The sequence below is a fragment of the Trichechus manatus genome, unplaced genomic scaffold, assembly GCF_000243295.1.
Source record: "Trichechus manatus latirostris isolate Lorelei unplaced genomic scaffold, TriManLat1.0 scaffold00010, whole genome shotgun sequence".
Taxonomy (NCBI): Eukaryota; Metazoa; Chordata; class Mammalia; order Sirenia; family Trichechidae; genus Trichechus; species Trichechus manatus.
Genome location: NW_004443946.1, coordinates 23,937,952 through 23,959,463, shown reverse-complemented (window position 1 = coordinate 23,959,463; position 21,512 = coordinate 23,937,952).

Sequence of the window (21,512 nt, the reverse complement as noted above, 5' to 3'; positions counted from 1 at the left end):
GATGAGTGAAGTGAGGAGAGACTTACTGAGAATGTGTGCCCATCTACCTAATAAACGTCTGAGAGAATGAGACAAAAAGAGAATATGGGTAGAATTAGGAAGGCCTGGAGGGACACAGGAGCAGTAGAAGAGAGAGGAAAGAAAGGGAATTTTAATACGTGTTGCTAGAGACTATAATCGTATTCTTTGGTTTAGAAAAAATTAAGTAAAGATCTGGGTTGCCAGTTGGTGTGACTCTACTCTGGCACCCAACCACATGATAGATTCAGCATAAATTATTACAAGTAACTGTCCTACTCCATTCCCTTCAGCTAACTGGTTTCAGAGTCTCACCTGTGAAATAAGCATTTGGATAAGGGGATCTCTGAATTCCCTTCTAGCTCTGAAAATCTATGATCCTGTGATGACTATGTGAAGTACAAACACAAGCTACTTCCATGCATAAGTTTTGTACCTGAGGCTATCTGGGATGTCACTTGTGTTCCAAAAGACGGGCTAAGAACAAAGAATGTGGGATTTGGAACTCTACCCTCATAAGATCACTTACCTTCTCTTAGCTTCAGTTTCCTCGAATGCAAATGGCTACTGTAATAATCAAGTTGGGTATTGATGTGAGGATTAGTGGTAACACGTATTAGGTGTCTGGTACATAGTAGGTACTCAGTGAAGACTAGCTATTATTATTCCTACTTTAAAAAGGAATAAAAGATGAAATTTGATGGTCTATGATCAAAGGAAATAAAACAGTTGTCTTAAGGGTGGTAGCAATAAAAAATTATCAAAAGCAAACATTTTGGAATTTTTTATTCTGGGTCTTAGAAGTATTCTTTTTAGACTTTTCACACCCAGACTGGCTAGACACCCGTACATCTAACAGTGTTTACACCTATAAACTGGACAGGAGAAACTTTGCTTGCATCTCTTTCAAAATGTTGCATAAGAGTCTCCTGCTCTATATGACCAGGGTCCTGTAAATGTCACACAAGGTTCAAGAAACTATTTTTGCCTTGACAAATTTGTGTGATTCTTCATTTGGACTGAAGATTCCGTAGCCCTGCACTGTCCAATATGGTAGCCACTATCCACAAGTGACTACCTAAATTTAAACTGATTCAAATTAAACTTGAAATTCAGGAGTAGCACTAGTTACGTTCCAGGTGCTCAGTAGCCACATGTAGCTAGTGGCTACCATATGAAAGAGAGCAGATTATAGAACATTTCCATCATTGCAGAAAGTTCTATTAGATAGCACTCCAGACTGATTCACCTAGGTTTTAATAAAAATGAACCTTATAAAGAATCAGCCTGGCCGCTGAAGTACCAGGCTTTATCAAAGGGCCATTCGTCACTCTGGTGAGAACCATTTTCCCAGGAACCTACCACTTGGGAGCTGAGTCGACCTGATGACCTACAGGTGGGAAAGATTTTGTAATGCTGTCTCTCTTGGCTGACAAGGGCTCCACTGGGAATTCTTTTCAGCCCAAGTTAACTGCCAGTAGTTTCTTGACTGATAGCTTAACCAGTCACCATTATCAGCTGGAGATGCAACCATAGGTCTCTCAGATGTAGGCTGAAATGGAAGTCAGAAAGCCTAGTTGAAAGGCCCCTTTAGCGCTTTCCATTGGAGCAGTTAAGGGCTGCTGGCTTTCCTCTTGCTCTAAGCCTCAGCTAAACAGACAGGTATGTCCTTGCTACCTTTTCTGCCTGTCAAAATTCCCTCACCCTTCCACTCTTCACTTTCTCAAATGCCACCTCCTTCCAGGACCTCATTGTCTCCCTAGGGTCAAAAGCTTGGCTGCTCACAAAAATTTTGGCAGTTCGAATCCACTAGCCACTCCTTGGAAACTCTGTGGGGCAGTTCTACTATGTCCTATAGGGTTGCTATGAGTCGGAATTGATTTGAGGAACACCAGTTTTTTTTTTTTATTTTAGCACTTCCTTTGAAAATCTTCAAGAGCACTTAGTATACTCTGCCTTCTCAGAGGGTAAGGCCAAGTGTCTTTTACCCAGGCCAGCGCGGGCTACCGTGTCTTGTTGTGTGCCATCGAGTAGACAGTGACCCCATGTGACAAAGCAGAACTGCCCCATAGGTTTTTCTTGGATGTAATCTTTATAGGAGCAGATCACCAGGTCTTTCTCCTGCGGACTGGCTGGGTGGGTTCAAACTGCCAAACCTTTTGGTTAGCAGCCGAGCCCTTACCTGTTACGCCACCAGGGCTTCTGTATCTAGACATGGCAGACATGAATTAGCTTCCTGGTCAGGACTTGATCCTTGCAAACTCTGAAGGGTCCATCCCAAAAAGTGTGATGTAGCTCTGCCCTACCCACTTGTCACAGAGAAACCTGAATGGTGGCATCTGTGCTTGCCACTAACTGCAGTTTCATTGTCCTGTCTGCCAGAGTGCCAACCTCGGGAGGGAGTACAGTGTACTTACAAGCACAGACTGCCTACATTCGAAGCCCATCTCTGCCCTTTATGCTCACTGGATGACAGTAGGAAAGTTATTTCACCTCGCTGTCCCTCATTTTCTGTAAAAAGGGGAAACAAATGCCTGGAGTTGCTGTGAAAACTAAAATAATGTACATAAAATGACTGGCAAACACTAATCACTCAATAAATCATAGCTATTGCATTCTATCATGCCCCACAACAGTCTAACTCTTCTGACTAGCAGCTTCCTGACTTCATTCATGCCCATACCATGGGGTGGTATGAGAATCGGCCCCATCCTCTCAACCACAGAATCCTCGCACGAAGACAAAAGGGACAGCTAACCCCAAAGACTTCGCTATCACCTGAAGGCTGGCATAGAAGGCCCTGATGTCCTATTCCTGGCTGGAGTGAGCCTTGCTCAGCTCCGACTACACACTCTCCGGAGAAGAGGCGTGTCTGGTATCAACTCCAGATAATTCACCCGCATTCTTTGCACTCTGAAGTGTCATCTTTAACAGCTCAGCAGCAGTAAATGCTCACTTCTTATAATAAACACAAATGATTTGAGCAGGTGATGCTATTTCACTGTGTGTCTTCTATTACAAACAAACAAAACAGAAAGCAAACTACACCACTTTTTCTCCTTTCCTCTTTTCTTTTTTTTCGGAGGGGGAATTTTTATTCTGGGCCTACATCCAAGGCCAAAGTCTAGAAGGACACTCTGAAAGGTCCTGTAGACTCACAACTTATTCCCCTGTGGGGCCAGGACAGAGAGGTTTCCAGAGATTCTGTGCCAGTATCGAGAATTCCTTTCAAAGCCTCCATCCCCAAAGGGGGCAGAACTGCAGTCTTCTCAAGTGGTGCTTGAGTTTACTCTCTTCATTCCACTTCCAGAACTTTGCGTCTCGAGGATTTTGCATCACCGCCGTAGTACTTGCTTCCTAAGAGGGTCATGGTAGACCTGAGGCTGGAATTGATGCCAAAGTCAACAGAGGGATTCCTTTTACTTTCAGCAAATGCCAACTCTGCAATGTAGGGTCCCAGTTCCAATTCCCACCTACAAAACTATGCATGTTAGAAACAAAAAATACAATAGATAATTATTACAAAAGTAAACTAAAATCACTTATTACCTCATCGCCCAGAGATATAGCCAATGGAGCATAGTCTTCCAAATAGATACATGTATATGCAAAAAAGGGATCATTCCATACATACACCTTTGTTGTTGTTAGTTGCTATCTGTTTGATTCCTACTCAAGGTGACCCCATGTGTATAGAGTAGAACTGCTCCATAGGGTTTTTAAGGCTGTGACCTTTTGGAAGCAGATCACCAGGCCTGTCTTCTGAGACACCTCTGGGTGGATTTGAATTGCCAATCTTTTGGTTAGTGGTCCAGCACCTAACAATTTGCACCACCCAGGGTCTGTCTCCTACATACATCTTTACACCTTGGTATTTTGCTTTTCCTTAAGAAACATTATTATTACCTTTCCAAATGCATACTCACCTTCAGCATCGTTTTTGTGGCTTCAGAGTACTCCACAATTGACTCGATGGCAATAGGTTTGGTTTTTTGGAATGCTTACAGGAGCAGATTGCCAGGCCTTTTCTCCCAGAGCTGGGAGGTTTGAAGTGCCAACCTTTCAGTTAGCAGCCGAGGGCTTAACCATTGTCCCACCAGGTAGATAGATAGATTAGATAGACAGAGATAGATACATAGATATCTACATATATAGATATCTACATATAGATATCTTTATCTATCTAAAACCAGTTCTGTTTCTCTAGAGAACCCTAAGATACTCCTTATTATATATAAGATAAGGTATATTAATTATAGTTATCGTTATCTCACAGTATTTAAGTTACAAAATATCAAAGAGAAGAATGAACATCAGCCAGGAAATTGGAAACATTTGTTGGGGAAAGGATTAGTGAATTTTCAGTTGTATGAAAGCTGTATCATGATAGATGGAGGTATGATTTTCTTATTTTCTTTATTTGATGACTAAGAATGGATAAATGAGATGTGTATGGGTGCCAATTGACAAGGATAGGACTGTAACGGCTAGTCTTATTTGTCAGCTTGACTAAGGTATAAACCAAGAAAACAAACCCATTGCCATAGAGTCGATTCCAACTCATAGCAACCCTGTAGGGCAGAGTAGAACTGCCCCATAGGGTTTCCAGGGAGCCGCTGGTGAATTTGAATCACCAACCTTTTGGTTAGCAGCCATAGCTCTTAACCACTATGCCACCAGGGCTCCAGGCGAGGCTATAGTACCCAGTTATTTTAGCAAGTACTAATCTAGGTGTTGCTGTGAAGGTATTTTATAGATGTAGTTAACATCTACAATCAGTTGAATTTAAGTAAAGGAGACTATCTCGATCATGTTGCTGAGCCTCATCTAATCAGTTGAAGTCTTTAGGAGCAAAAACTGAGGTTACACAAAAAAGAAGAAACTCTTCCTCAAGATTTCAGCATCATATCCTGCATGTGTTGCCAGCCTGTGAGCCTTCCCTACATATTTAAGACTTAAGACTGCATCTTCAAATACTGCCTTAGTTACCAGCATGCTGGCTGCCCTATAGATTTCAGACTTGTCAGCTTCCACAATGGCAACAGCCATTTCCTGAAAGTCTCTCTCTGTCTCTTGGTACCATACATGATGTCCTTCTCTAGGGAATGGTCCCTCCTGATGATACGTCCAAAGTATGCTTTCCTCCCTCCTTTCTCAAGGATAAGACCGCACTGTGGTGTGAAGTCTCTCTCAGTCTACTCCCACTCCCTCCTCTTCATCCTTAACCTTACTAGGTGTTTCCTTTAATAAATCTCTGGCATGTCTAAACCTCATTTGACATCTGCTTCTCACAGGACCTAAAATGACACAGGTGGTGCTGAGAGTGGTCTGAGAAAACAGCAAGATGAGGTTTTGATACTTTCTCATTAACACACAGCTGGCAAAGAGGACACTATCCCAAGTGCAATATGGAAAAAAGGTAATGCTTAGCAAAAGATGGTGTCCCCAGTTGCTGAAGTCACCAGTGGTGACTTAGGAAAAGTTGTTGGTAGAGAACAACACTCTTTCATGGACAATGATTGGGCATTTGAAAGATATGGGGCAGCAATGGCTATAAGGACAGCAGAGTTACTGTTTATCACTAAGTTATACTGATGCCCTGTAGTGGGTAATGAGAAACTATGGTAGTTAACAGAGGCAGATTACCCAGTAAGCAAGGTAAACATTGACTTACTTGTGCTTAGTTACTAATCTGTAGTGAACAATTTCACATTTTTTCACCTCATCAAAGTTTCTGCTTCTATTTATGGCTGGCATCTGTCTCTCTCCCAACCCCACAGCACTTTCCCATAGAATCAAATCCTCTTTTCAAATTTACAGTCCCTGTCCGGGATGGATCACCCAGTAAGCAAGACAAGATCATGTTTGATGTGGTGAAAAACACGTGAAATTGTTCACACAGACAAGTAAGTAAGCACAAGTAAGGCCGCAAAAGTAAGCCGGTGCTTACCTTGCTTTTGGGGTAATCTGCCCCTGGTAGTTAATAATTGCTAAACTGAGAGCCAGAAAACATTTGTGGTTGCTTACCAAGAGGCTTTTCTCTCCTGTGGTGGAAGAGAAATTATACTGAGGGGCAATCACAGGATTTGATAGAGTGCAAGATCTTCAAGACATTTACATGCTCAGTCAGAGAAATTCCGTTATGCTAAAATCAGGGCTCAGACTGGGAGAATCTAGCACCTTAAAATATGGGATGGTGACATTTGGATGAATGCTTCTAAGAATTTTTGGTCTGCAGATCCTCTGAACTCTCAGAGCTTGTCCCCCACAGAGACCTGTCTCCCACCTTTCTTCCTCGCTACCCCCAACTTATCTCTGGGCTACCGTGCAATTCGCAACATAACATGGCTGGAGTTGTGTTTGCTCTGATAAGAGTGGAATGAGATTACACACTGAAGCAGCTGCAAGAATTAGGTAGCATGTAGTGGCAGGAGCCAGGGGAATACACCTGGGATTGGATTTTGAGGTTACTTGATAAAGGGGGCCAGAATGTAAATCTGGGTAAGAATTCACTGATTGGGGGCACTTTTTGAGAAGTAGGATTTATCACTTTGGCAAGGACCCCATCCCATGATATGGGGCACCCCACTGCTAAGGTGACTCTCAGAAGCAGGGAGAAAGCAATAGCCCATACTGAACAAAGTATTTTTCATGGAGGTGGTAGAATAAGGTATCAAAAGGCTGAGAGAAGTCGGCATGCTACAATGGATATATTGCATTGATTCCAGAAGATCCAACGGTAATAAACTAGTGCGAGGATCAACATCATCTCTATGGAGTTCAGTTGTGTCTCTCCTCTGCAGGCCAGTTTAATGTTAGGAGGTTGTCATAGAGTAGTGCTTGTTAACAGCCATGGGGATGATGGGAGCCCTCAAAGTAACAGAGGCCGCATGGCTACACATAACATCCAGAAACCAGGCAACCACAATTACCATAAATATTGTCAGGGTCTGAGGGGCAGTTAAAGGGGTTTGACCTATAGGACTTGTTGAGATGGAAACAGAGCATGATACCTAATGACAAAATAGATGAGCAGCCAAAGAGGGTACTGCTTAACATCTATTACAAGGATAGTAAATCAAAGACAATATCATGTCCTGGGTGGGATGGTGGACATTAATGCCACCATTGAAGACTGAAAGATGCAACAGAAGTTTTCCCTATGAGATCTCCATTTAATTCTCAAGTCTGGCCCCTGCAGAAAACAGATCAATCTTAAGGAATGACTGTAGACTACAACAAGCTCTACCAAGTAAAATCTATTGTTCTAGCTGCTGGTCCAGATATGTTAGCCTTGCTAGAGCAGATTAAAATGGCCTCGAGTGCATGGCATGCAGCCATTGATTTGGTGAATGTGGCATCTTCGAATCTGATCAGAAAAGAACATCAGAAAGAATTTGCATTCATGTGACATGGATAACAATATGTATTTATAGTTCTTTTTCCCACAAGACTATGTTAACTCACCTGCTCTCTGGATTAATATAATCCAAAGAGGTCTAGACTACGTGGACATCCAGAAAACGTTATACTGATTCATTATACCCATGGTATTACGCTGATCAGGCACGGTGAAAAAGAGGTGGTTAGTTCATTGGAGGTCTTATTAAGAGACATGCATTCCAAAGGTGGAAGATAAATCCTACTAAGATTCAGAAAACTTCCACTTCACTAGATTACTTAAATATACAGTTCTTAGGGGCATGCTGGGATATACACTCCGAAGTAAATGAGAAATTGCTGCATCTTGCATTCCCTACCACAAGGAAGGATGCACAGTGCCTAATGGACTACTTTGGGTTCTTGATGCAAATATTTCACACCTAAGAATACTACCCTGCCCCATATGCTAGATAATAATGAAGACGACCAGCTTTGAATGGGGACCAAATCAAACAGGACTTTGTTGAGGGTTCAGGCTGTGGTGAAATCATCACCCACTATTTGGGCCATAAGAGCCGGCAGACCTCATGTCTTTGACCCTGTGGAGGTGTCAGTGATGGGAAAAGATGCAGTGTGGAATATGAGGCAAGCTCCAGAGGGAGAATCGCAGTGTAGGCCCTTGGGGTTTGGAAGCAAGGCCATGCCATCGGCCTGCAGAGAAACAGCTTCTGGTGTGTTACTGGACTGTGGGAAAAATAGAATTTTTGACCATGGGACTTCAAATAAGTATGTGCCCTGAACTGCACAGTGTGAGGTAGGTTCTGTTGGATCTACCAAGTCAACAGTCAGATGGGTCTGGCAATAATTCACAGTAAGAGGATAAAGGTATATTCCTTACTGAATCAAGAAAAGGCATGTATAATCTGTATGAGCAGGGAGTTGAGGCCACCATGTCACTCAACATGGTTTCAACAAAACCCATCACCCAGCTTGTATCTATGGCCATATGGAGGATTTTGTTCAACTACCTGAAGGAGGAATGAAATGCTTTTACTTGTTTTATGGATGGGTAGTGTTGTGTAATGGATAGTGGTGGCATGGCAAGTCCAAAATCTCTAAGCCAGGTGGCAGTCTGAAGACTTCTGCAGGTTTGCATCCCAAGATCCGTTTGCAGAGTAAAGACAGAGAGAGAACAAGTTCTGTCAAAATATCTATTTATAGAGTCTGGAGGCAGAACAGATCCAATGGAGCCTCCTTTTCAACTAATTAATTAATTACATCACATTAGATTACATTAAAGAAAGTGATTACATTGCATTACATTACATGACATTACAGAATAGCAGCTAGACTAGTGCTTAGCCAAAGCACTGGGAACCATAGCCTAGCCAAGTCGAACGCATAAAATTAATCATCACAGCTGACTTGCTACAAACAATTTTTGTCCTTCAAAAAAGGAAATGATGATCTTGAGAGTGGTTCAGAGGCCAGCAGGGTTGCCAGCCTGGCACAAACCCAGGGAGAGGGCCCTCACCTCCTTGGTTCCAGAGGACAGGGCATCTTCTTGGTTCCAGAGGGTAGGGCCAATTCTTAGGTTCCAGGGAGTGGGTCACCACCTAGGACAGAGGGGGCAGGGCCAATCCCCAAAACAGAGAGGGCAGGGCCACCACCCTGGTGGGCCAGGAGAAACGGGCATCCTGGTAGACTAGAGAATAGTAGCCTCCGAGGTGGGCCAGGGGTGTGGGGGGACACCACCCAGGTTGCCTGGAGGATGAGGATTATTTTCAAGCCATGAAACATAATAAAATTAGCCCTGCTGGGTTTCAGATACGTTCAGGACCCATAACCCCCCTTTTCCCTCCAACTTCTCCCTTTTGGAATAGGAATATATTTCTTATGTTTGTTCCATCATATACTTTGGAAGCTCATAACTTGTAGTCAAGGCTGCACAGGTCCACAGATAGAGAGAAATTTTTCCTCAAGATGGATCATAACCAGAATCTCACCCATAGTTGGTTTAGATAATTTCAAAGATGAGACTTAGAGTTGATACTAGAATGGGTCAAGACATTTAGGGATGCTGGGATGGGGTGAACATCTTTGGCACTTGGAAGTGACATGAGTTTAGGAAAGGTGAGAGGGCAGATTATTATGGATTAAATTGTGTCCCCTAAAAAGATATGTTGAGGTCATAACTCCTGTACATGAGAATGTGAACCTGTTTGGAAACAGGGAGTTTGAAGATCTTATCAGTTAGATTAACACGATGTCATACTGGAGTTGTTGTTGTTGTTACGTGCCGATGAGTTGGTCCTATAGGACAGAGCAGAATTGCTCCATAGGGTTTCCAAGGAGTGGCTGGTGGATTTGAACTGCCGACCTTTTGGTTAGCAGCTGAGCTCTTAACCTCCATGCCTCCAGGGCTCCTATACTAGAGTAGTGGTGTCCTTATAATAGAAGACAAGATACACAGAGACAAGGAGACAGAAAGGACACCATGTGATGCTGCACCTACAAGCCAAGGAATGCTGGCAGCTACCAGAAGCTAGGAGACAGGCATGGAACAGATACTTCCCCAAAGCCTCAGAAGGAATCAACACCCTTATCTCGGATTACCAGTCTCTAGAACTGTGAGAAAATACATTTATGTTGATTAAAGCTATCTAGTTTGTGGTATTTTGTTATGGCAACCCTACAAAACTAATTCAGCTCGGTATGTGGGTACAAACACAAAATGGATGTGGCTACATGACAGCTCCTTTCAGGGGTGACCTCAAAAAAGAGAATGAAGAGGGGAAACTTCATAATCAGCAGAGTTGTGACCAGTGTACTTGGTCATTTACTTTGGGTGGAGCAATACATGGCCCAACATGGGCCTCCAATGAGACCGTCAATGTAATAGAAACCTCATGTGGCCAATGGCCTTCACAGCTGCTCAGGGGCCTGGAAGAAAAAGAAATAGGAAGTCAGAGAAAAAGTAGCCTAGGTTGGAAGTATGGGAGTACATACATATGAGTGGTTAGGAAGTGTGAAGTTTTTTGTATCTTACGTTCATGCTTACCAAAATGCATTCACCCTGTAAGAGACCCTGAACAGTCAAGCAGATAAAATGATTTGGCAGGTCAGCATTAGCAGAACTTCATCATTGACTACCCTAGAACTGGCATAATGGGCATATGAACAGAGTGCCATGGTGGCAGAGGTAGAGGCTACACATAGGCTCAATTGCATGGACTCCCACTTGCCAATGCCAATCCAAGTATTGCTGCCTCTATATGTCCAACTTGCTAACAACAAATATCCCTGTTGAGCTCCTGATATGGCACTATTCCTCAAGGAAACCAAGCAGCTACTTGCTGGCAAGTCAACTATATTAGGCCTCTTCCATCCTGAAAGGGCCAGCATTTCCTCCTCACAAGAATAAATACTATTCAAGTGAGTTTGCCCTTCCTGCCTGTAGTGCCTCAGCCAGCACCACTGTTGGGGGCTTATGAGATGCCTGATCTTAAGCATGGAATCCCACGCAACCTAGCATCTGAATGGAGGACTCACTCCTCAGAGAATGAAGTGCAGAAATGAGCCCATGGCCACAAGATACCTTGTTTGCATCACATGTTATATCATTTGGTAGCTGCTCTCCTCATAGAGTGCTGGAATGGTCTACTGAAGGCACAGCCAAAGTGCCAACTCAGAGGCAATATTGAGAGAATAGAGTGCCATCCTTCAGGATGAAGAGCACAGGTTAAATCAGAGACTCCTATGTGGTGTTGTATATCCAGGAACAAAGGACAGAAACAGGGTTGTCCCCATTTACCATCACTCTCAGTGAGCCACTGGATTTTCTGTTTCTGTGTTCTGCAGGGTTGTAGGTCTTGGTGCACAAACAGGGTGTAGTTTTAACCAGGGGACACACAGCATAAGTCCCATTGAACTATAAGCTATAGCTGCCATTAGGGCATTATTTACATCTTATGTGCAAAGACTAGCCAGTAAGAAAAAGAGTTACAATTTTGGCTAGGGAAATTAACGAGCAAAGTGGAGTATGGCTGCTGATCCTCAGTAGAAACATGGAGGATTATATGTGAAACCTAGGTAATTCATTTGGGAGCCATCTGAAATTACCTTGTACAATGGTAGCTGTGAACAGACCTGTGCAGCAACCCTGACCTGAGAAGGTCTTGCACCTCTTAGGAATGAAGATGTCAAGAAGTAAAACAAACACAATAGAGGGTCACCTGGATTGCTCTTGCCTTCTACTTTGCCCACTTTTCTTTCTTTTTACTATCTATCTGTCTGTCTATCTATCTTTATATACCTTGCCTCATGACTAGCCAATAAACACAAAATCAGTGATCAGAAACACTGTTCTATTGGTTGTTGAGACATCAAATAAAAAGGAAGAAAACGGGACCAACCTCTAACCATAAGTTTTAGTTAAATTTGAAAATTACTACCTAAGCTGAAACTGAAAGGAGCTCTGGTGGCACAATGGTTAAGTGCTCAACTGCTAACTGATAGGTAGATGATTAGAATCCACCAGATGCTCTGTGGAAGAAAAGACCTGGCGATCTGCTCTCATAAACATTACAGCCTTGGAAACCCTATGTAGCAGATCTACTCTGTCCTGCTGGGTCGTTATGAGTCAGAATCAACTCCACAGCACACAACAAGTACACAAACAGACTTACTCAAATACCCGCTATGTTATAAAATCACTGACCCTGGTTCAGGTGTGAACTGAGCTGGTCTTCAAGTGCTCTCTGATAAGCATTAACTGAATAAATCCATTCAACTTTATTTCAATCACTTGAATTTTTTTTTAACAATTTGGTACAGTGACTTCTAGTAAGTTTAGACCAATCTCTAAACTGCTGGGTTTTGGGTCAAGGATGAGCATACCAAAGTACTTTGGGTGGAGAGAGAAGTCCTACTCCTGCTCTTCTGCCCTGATTTTATTACAGCATACAGGTTGAAGGATTTCTTCCTTTTTTTTTTTTTTTTGGGTGACCATTTCACAGACTGAAGTCAGTATTTTCCTTTTGTCTTTTGAGAAACTTTGCATACATAGAGACTTAGGCAACTGTCCTGAGATAGGGAAAGACCCTCTTCCTTTCTTTGTCTGATTTCTTTTACTGTTGGTAACTCTTAATCTACCTAAAACCATGGCCAGATCTGCTCTAGATATATGGTGTGGCGCAAGGTTATAATGCTGTTAATTTCCTCTATTAGTAGCATGATTTCAGGAAATACAATCTCTGTGTGTGTGTGTGTGTGTATGTGTGTGTGTGTGTGCGCTTGTTGAAAGTTTAGGAAATTAGATTCTCATTTAACAATTTCTGTACATATTATTCAGTAATGTTGGTTACATTCTTCACAGTATATCAGCATAGTCGTTATTTCCATTTTGGTTGATCTATTTTCATTAATCTAGATTCCCTGTCCCTCCCTTGCCTTCTCATCTTTGGTCCAGTGTAAATGTTTACCATTTGGTTTCATCTAGATGACTATTTTGAGGAGCATAGTACTCATGGGTGGTATTATTTATTTTATGAGCCAATTTATCAAGGAAATACAATCTTGAACTGCAAGTGTCCCTTTGGGTTTCTGTGGCTTGTCAAACTTGTGTATCTTTGTAGCACCTTAGAAGAAAAGCGAAATAAAATAGCTAAAACATTATGGGTAGCTTATATCAACTGATGCAAAGAAGTCAAGAAAAGAAACAATTTGAACATTCTAATCTTTTGAGGCCTGTTTAAAAGAACTTCAATTTTCTCACTTTCCCAAACACCTTCTCTCTTCTGTCTACCTATACTCCTGCCTGTTATAGCCCCACTTCTTTCTCACCTCCCTGCTATCCTTTCCCTGTCTTCTTCTCTGTCCTCTTGCTTGTCTTCCTGCTTTTCTCCAGTCCCTTCTGACCATTAGACCTGGAACTTCACCATCTCTAGATACGGTAATGTCCTAGAAATAGGAAAACAAATTTTTTTCAAGTCTAACCCTGAAGCATTCTGCCCTAGTATTGATTGGTAGTAATCCAATCCTGTTGACAAGGGCATGATGAAGCTGTCTCAAATGTCTGGTACGGATTAGAAGAAGCCACTTTTAAGGAATACTCAGGGTTAGGCTATAATGTTGATACCTCCACCTTTCTGTGCTTATGGCCTATAGCTTGGATATTAGATGCTGTTCGAAAGCATAAAATAGGCTGGCAGAGCACACCTACACATTCTCAAGTTACAACACTTAGTCCAATAGCTTGAAGACAGCATGATAAACAAAGAAGAAAATCAAACACACTCAAAATCATGGTACTGCAAATTAAACAGTTTGAGGGCAACAAAAGGCCCTTCACATACACAAAACAGTTCAATAAGGATGCATGCAGATATTGGAAAAGAAAAAAAAAAAAAAATAGGAGAAAAAGGCTGCAGGGGCCACACAATTAGCCTCCTCTGGCCAACAGGCTGCTAAAACAGGAACAAAATGACTCCCCTCCACACATTTCACTTTGTACAATGGCCTTTGGATGAGCAAGGAGAAATAGCCCTGTTAGTAAATCGTCATGCAACCTCGTTTATAGTAGACACTGGTGCAACCATGATTTGACATGGGCACTGTAAGCAAGGCTCAGACCTATTATGGATGAAGATCTAGATTGCTCTACCAGATAAGCCACCCAGATAAGAAGGGCTGGCCAAGAGAGCTATGTAAAAGATGGACAAATTACATCGTCCTAGCATGATAATTCTATTGATTTTCTGCTTCTGTATCCTTCCCCTCCCCTTTTTGGCTACCCTCAGCCTGATCCCAAATTTCCAGAAAGAGATTTGATCTGAGGCCAGAGGCATTAAAGTAGTGTGAATCTAACTCTCATTGCTGCTGAGACCCTGTTCTCGTGCACTATTTATAAAGTGATCTTTTCCTGTTTCCTGTTACCTAAATTTTTGTGTCAGTACATGTATCACATTCAGCTCCATCCTGAATTTATAGACAGGCTGAGATATTAAACATGAGATACTATGACTTCCATAACCAAAGGCATTAAGAAGTAAATTACAATAATCAGTGGTTCCTTAGGTGAGAGTTTTACAATCAACCCAAAAGACCAAAGACATTATACTAGGAATAAGTCAGGTTTAGCACAACTCAAGAATAATGATGAGAATAGTAACAGCTGGTATGTACTAAATTCCTAAAATATTTCAGGTCCTCCTTAGGTGCTTTCTTTTGATATCGCAAAAGCTGAAAAAGCACACTTCATCCCTGAATATAAAATGTGGACCTTGACAGGAGCTAGTTGAATGGACACAGGAAATCAGGGGTGGAAAGGAGGAGTGTACGGTCACAGTATAGGGAGAGCAATTAGGGTCACATAACGATGTATGTATAAATTTTTGTATGAGAGACTAACTTGAATTGTAAACTTTTACTTAAACTACAACAACAGCAACAAAAATGTGGACCTTAAAAGTCTGAAAGACTAAGTAGCTTGCCCAGGAATACATAGTGCCAGGTGGCAGAGCCAATGTCCAAATTCACAACTTTATGACACTAAAGCTTTTTATCTTCCCACTGTATCACTGCCAAGTTTTTCTATTTATGCTTACTTGTTAAACCCTAACGCTCAGACGGCGAGACGAGTGCTGAAACAAGAGAGAACAAGATAGACAGAGAGAGAGAGGAGCTTTGCCAGAACATCCACTTATATACTGGATGCAGGCCACCCCCAAGGAAACTCTCCTTCCAACTGATTGGCTGCTCATATCAGATCACAAAATGGAAGATGATCACATAATGTCTGCCAAACCACTGAGAATCATAGCCTAGGCAAGTCGACACATTACATTAACCATCACAAGCATCGATATAAGTTAGGAACCAAAATTAAAATACATTTTTATGTATTTATCTCAGTTGCCAGTGAATTGACTCTAACTCATAGTGAACCTACGTGTATTAGAATGAAACTATGCTCCATAGAGTTTGCAATGGCTGATTTTTCAGAAGTAACTAACCAGCCATTTCTTCAGAAGCACATCTGAGTGAACTTGAACTTCCAACCTTTCTGTTCTCTCTTACTAAATTTATCATTTTTGCTATATCACCTACATGATATAAAGAATACAGCCATAAATGGAAAGTTAACTGGATTTATACACATAAACTCTTCCTTATTTGTCAAGTCATTTTATTTCAGGACAACAATCCCAAAATAGCTAAAGGATGATGTGGTTGTCAGAGTGATTATTGATCATTTTTTCAGGAAGTGCCAATATTATTTTCTCCATGAGTGGGCTTCTGTTAGAATTTACCAGGATTCCACTGTTATTCTGGATCCACCGTTTTTATCACTCTTTTCTTTAACTTGTTTTTTTTTGTGAAAGACCTCCAACAATAAATGAAAACAGAAAAAGTATTACATGACTGAATATTGTAACTAGCATCTTGTTCACATTAACAAGTACTCAGCCTCAAAGATCATATTCTTTGTCAGGTGGAAGGCCACTATCTACACTTAAACACTTGATCCTCTCTCTTCACGAAATGGTGGTTTCCAACCATGCAGACAGTGACAATTATCGTTGTTACACACTGCTCCATAATTGCATGATGACATATTACAAGTGAAATCCATGTCTTAATATGTGGTACAATTCCATTCAAGACAGTATCTTCCTGGGCTACATGTGGTGCCATCCACTACAAGCCCCATGTATGGCTTTTCAGTCACATAGTGGGCATCATATCCACAGCATCTTTCTTCTTTAACATCATAAACTACTAAATGACAAAATGTAGAGTGCTCACCTCCACCAGGGATTTGTGTAACACCTTGACAGTGCTGTTGTTAGGTGCCACTGAGTTGGTTCCGACTCATGGTGACCCTATGTACAACAGAATAAAACACTGTCTGGTCCTGTGCCATCCTCACAATTGTTGTTATGCTTGAACCTATTGTTGCAGCCACTGTGTCAATCCATCTTGTTGATGATCTTCCTCTTTTTCACTGACCCTCTACTTTACCAAGCATGATGTCCTTCTTCAGGGATAGATCCCTCCTGATAACATGTCCAAAGTGTGTGAGATGTAGTTTTGTCATTCTTGCCTCTAAGGAGCATTCTGGCTGTATTTCTTCCAGACAGATTTGTTCGTTCTTTTGGCAGACCATGGTATATTCAATATTCTTCACCAACACCATAATTCAAAGACGTCAATTCTTCTTCAGTCTTCCTTATTCATTGTCCAGCTTTCACATGCATATGAGGCGATTGAAAGCGCTATGGCTTGGGTCAGGCGCATCTTAGTCTTCAAGGTGGTATCTTTGCTTTTTAACACTTTAAAAAGGTCTTTTGCGGCAGATTTACCCAATGCAACGTGTCTTTTGATTTCTTGACTGCTGCTTCCATGGGTGTTGATTTGTGGATCCAAGTAAAATGAAATCCTTGGCAATTTTAATCTTTTCTCCATTTATCATGATGTTGCTTATTAGTCCAGTTGTGAGGATTTTTGTTTTCTTTATGTTGAAGTGTAATCCATACTGAAGCCTGTAGTCTTTGATCTTCATCAGTAAGTACTTCAAATCACTAAGACAGACTAGGAAGAAGGACTTGGTGGTCTACTTCTGAAAAGAATTAGCCAATGAAAACCTTATGAATAGCAGTGGAACACTGTCTGATATAGTGCTGGAAGATTAAGCCCCTCAGGTTGGAAGTCACTTGAAAGACAACTGGGGAAGAGCTGCCTCCTCTAAGCAGAGTCAACCTTAATGACGTGGATGGAGTCAAGTTTTCGGGACCTTCATTTGCTGATGTGGCACAACTCAAAATGAGAAGAAACAGCTGCAAATATCCATTAATAATTGGAACATGGAATTTATGAAGTATGAATCTAGGAAAATTGGAAATCATCAAAAACGAAATGGGATTCATAAACATCGATATCCTAGGCATTAGTGAGCTGAAATGGACTGGTATTGGCCATTTTGAATCCGACAATCATATGGTCTACTATGCCAGGAATGACAGCCTGAAGAGGAATGACTTTGCATTCATCGTCAAAAAGAACATTTCAAGATCTATCCTGAAGTACAACACTGTCAGTGATAGGATAATATCCATACGCCTACAAGGAAAACCAGTTAATATGACTATTATTCAAATTTACCCATCAACCACTCAGGCCAAAGATGAAGAAACTGAAGATTTTTACCAACTTCTGCAGTCTGAAATTGATCGAACATGCAATCAGGATGCATTGATAATCACTGGTGATTGGAATGCAAAGTAGGAAACAAAGAAGGATTGGTAGTTGGAAATTATGGTCTTGGTGATAGAAACAATGTCAGAGATCACATGATAGAATTTTTCAAGATCAATGATTTCTTCATTGCAAATACCTTTTTACAACAACATAACAGTATCTATACACGTGGACCTCACTGGATGGAATACACAGGAATCAAATCGACTACATCTGTGGAAAGAGATGATTGAAAAGCTCAATATCATCAGTCAGAACAAGGCCAAGATCTGACTGCAGAGCAGACCATCAAGTGCTCATATTCAAGTTCAAGTTAAAGCTGAAGAAAATTAGAACAAGCTCATGAGAGCCAAAGTACAACCTTGAGTATATACCACCTGAGTTTAGAGACCATTTGAAGAATAGATTCATGCGTTGAACATTAATAACCGAAGACCAGATGAGTTGTGGAATAAAATCGAGGACATCATACATGAAGAAAGCAAGAAGTCATTAAAAAGACAGGAAAGAAAGAAAAGACCAAAATGGGTATCAGAAGAGATTCTGAAACTTGTTCTTGAAAGTTGAGTAGCTAAAGCGAATGGAAGAAATGATGAAATAAAAGAGCTAAACAGAAGGTTTCAAAGGGCAGCTTGAGAAGACAAAGTCAAATATTATAAGACATGTGCAAAGACCTGGAGTTAGAAAACCAAAAGGGAAGAACAGGCTCGGCATTTCTCAAGCTGAAAGAACTGAAGAAAAAATTCAAGCCTTGAATTGCAATATTGAAGGATTCTATGGGCAAAATGTTGAATGATGCAGGAAGCATCAAAAGAAGATGGAAGGAATACACAGAGTCAGTGTACCAAAAAGAACTGTTCAGCATTCAACCATTTCAGGAGGTAGCATATGATCAGGAACCAATGGTAATGAAGGAAAAGTCCAAGCTGCACTGTAGGCATTGGTGAAAAAGAAGGCTCTAGGAATTGACGGAATACCAATTGAGATGTTTCAACAAATGAATGCAGTCCTGGAAGTGCTTACTCATCTATGCCAAGAAATGTGGAAGATAGCTACCTGGCCAACCGACTTGAAGAGATCCATATTTATGCCTATTCCAAAGAAAGGTGATCCAACAGAATGTGGAAATTATTGAACATATCATTAATATCACACACAAGTAATATTTTGCTGAAGGCCATTCAAAGCGGCTGCAGCAGTACGTCGACAGGGGAAGTGCCAGAAACTCAAGCCAGATTCAGAAGAGGACGTGGAAAGAGGGATATCATTGTTGATGTCAGATTGATCCTGGCTGAAAGCAGAGAATACCAAAAAAGATGTTTACCTGTGTTTTATTGACTATGCAAAGGCATTCGACTGTGTGGATTATAACAAATTATGGAGAACATTGAGAAGAATGGGAATTCCAGAACACTTAATTGTGCTCATGAAGAACCTGTACATAGATGAAGAGGCAGTCGTTCGAACAGAAGAAGGGGATACTGCGTGGTTTAAGGTCAGGAAAGGGGTGCATCAGTGTTGCTGACAGCACAGCATTCCACAAAAAACATCATCATATTCACATTTGTCAGGTTTTGTTCCCCCCTGTATCTGGCTTCCACTTCACCCCACTGTTTCCAAATCAGTCAATTTTTCATAGCATGCTCGTGAAGCATCTTTTATTTGATAGCCAAAAAGGGTCACTACAATCTCCTCTCACACAAGCGGCTATTGCTGAACATGGGTTTCTATCCTGGACATAAATGTTATTTAGGCACTCATGCGTTTTCCCATGACTGTACTCTGGTAGATCACAAATATCAAGTAGGTCTCTGCAAACCCTTCCTGGAGGAGCATATTTACAGTCACTGCAGCAACCTCCTCCATCACATAAACTGCCAAGGCTCAGAGCACAATTGGTCCCACAACACTTTTCTTGAGCACATTCTTTAAAGGAGACACAGTCACATTCTTCCCTCTGATTTACAATCTTGTCTCCACAATGAGGGGCTACATAAGGAAAATTATTGTATGGAACATAAACATCTGTCCAACAAGCATCAAACCCAACAAGCTGATTATGTAGTACTTGATGAGAACAATTTCTCATCATATCTAGAAGACCAGGCTTGAGTCAATTCTGACTCATAGAGACCCTATAGGACACAGTAGAACTGCCCCACAGGGTTTCCAAGGAGCAGCTGTTGGATTTGAACTGCTGACATTTTGGTTAGCAGCTGAGGTCTTAACCACTATGCCACTAGGGTTTCAAATAAATTGATAGATTTATTTCAAGGAAATGGCTCACACAGTTGTAGAGACTGGCAAGTTCCAAATCTGTGGGTCAGGTGGCAGGCTGGAGGCTTCTCCTGACTCATGTGGTTGCAGGGGCTGATGAACCCAAAATCAGCAGGTCAGACAGCAGGCTGCTGGCTCACGTCTGAAGAACCAGAGGTCAGAGGGTGAAAAATTGGATGCAGGATTGAGAGAAGGCAAGCTTTGCCAGAACATCTGTATCTATATTGGATGCACACCACACCCCCAAGGATACTCCCCTTTCAACTGATTGGCTCCTCACATCAGATCACAAAATGGAGGATGATTACATAATGTCTGCCAAACCACTGAGAATCATGGCTTAGCCAAGCTGACACATAACCTTAACCATCACGGTACTAAATATCACTAAATTTTTTACTCTAAAACAGTCAATTTTATGTTGTTGTTGAGCTAATTTCAACTCATGGTAACCCATGTGTGCAGAGTAGAACTTCTCCATAGGGTTTTCAAGGCTGGGACCTTTGGGAAGCAGATCACCAGGCCTGTCTTCCAAGGCGCTTCAACCTTTCAACCATTCCTCAACCATTCTGAACCCCCAATCTTTCATCTCAATTAAAAAAAAATTTCCACTCTTACCAACCACACTGGCAGAATTCCCCTGTGCTGTAACTTGCAAAACAACATTTTATCTGGAGAAGCAGTGGCTTTTGCAACCACGTGGCAAACACTTATTTGTAGTTCACTAATTATCACAAATTCCCTGGAGCAAGAGCAAAGCTCCTTCTCCATTATTTACACAGAAGCAGGCGACCCAGAGCAGGGGAAATGGACTGGCCTACCTGAGGATCACATGAAGGCAAGTCTGGTCTGAGGTAGAGCCATTTTCTCAGAGTAGTGACACAGGCTGGGCAATGCCAGCTCTGAGCTGGGCCAAACCTGAAATTCAATGTGACCAAGCTTCCTGTCTAACCAGGGGGCTATTGGGAGGTTCAAAGGAAAACAGTGGGGAGTGAGCATGACTTGGCACCTGCCACATATTAAGCCACAGGGGATTTCAGATGGAGTATCTAATCCTCACAATAACCCTGGAAAGTAGAAGCCCTTCACCCATTTTATACAGTGGAAAACTGAGACTTGTCCAGGATCCTACCAATTGCTATTGTTGTCTCTCCCCATTGGGTAAGAGTGGCCCAGGGAGAACAGGATGAGCCTACTGAAGCCATCTGCATTCTCTTCCAAGCCACCTCATGCAATTAACTGTGTGAGAAGAGAGCATTAGGGCAAGTGCAGGGAGCCAGGAAGAGGCCAGTGTCTAGTTCTGGGGAGTTCTAAGTCACAGGAGTCTGGGACTGAGGCTGCAGAGCTTCCATGGCCCAGAGCACCCAGCCAAGACCACCTGGTGAGTGTCCAGCAGCCCTGGAGGCTGGCAGGAGAGGATTTGCATAGGCCCATAATTTATTCTAATACATTTGATTGATTCATTCCTTTTATTTACTCAGCAAAAATTTATTGAAGAAAGATTCAGCAGAGTAGCAGGATACAAGATAAACATTCAAAAATCAGTTGGATTCCTATACACCAGTAAGGAGAAC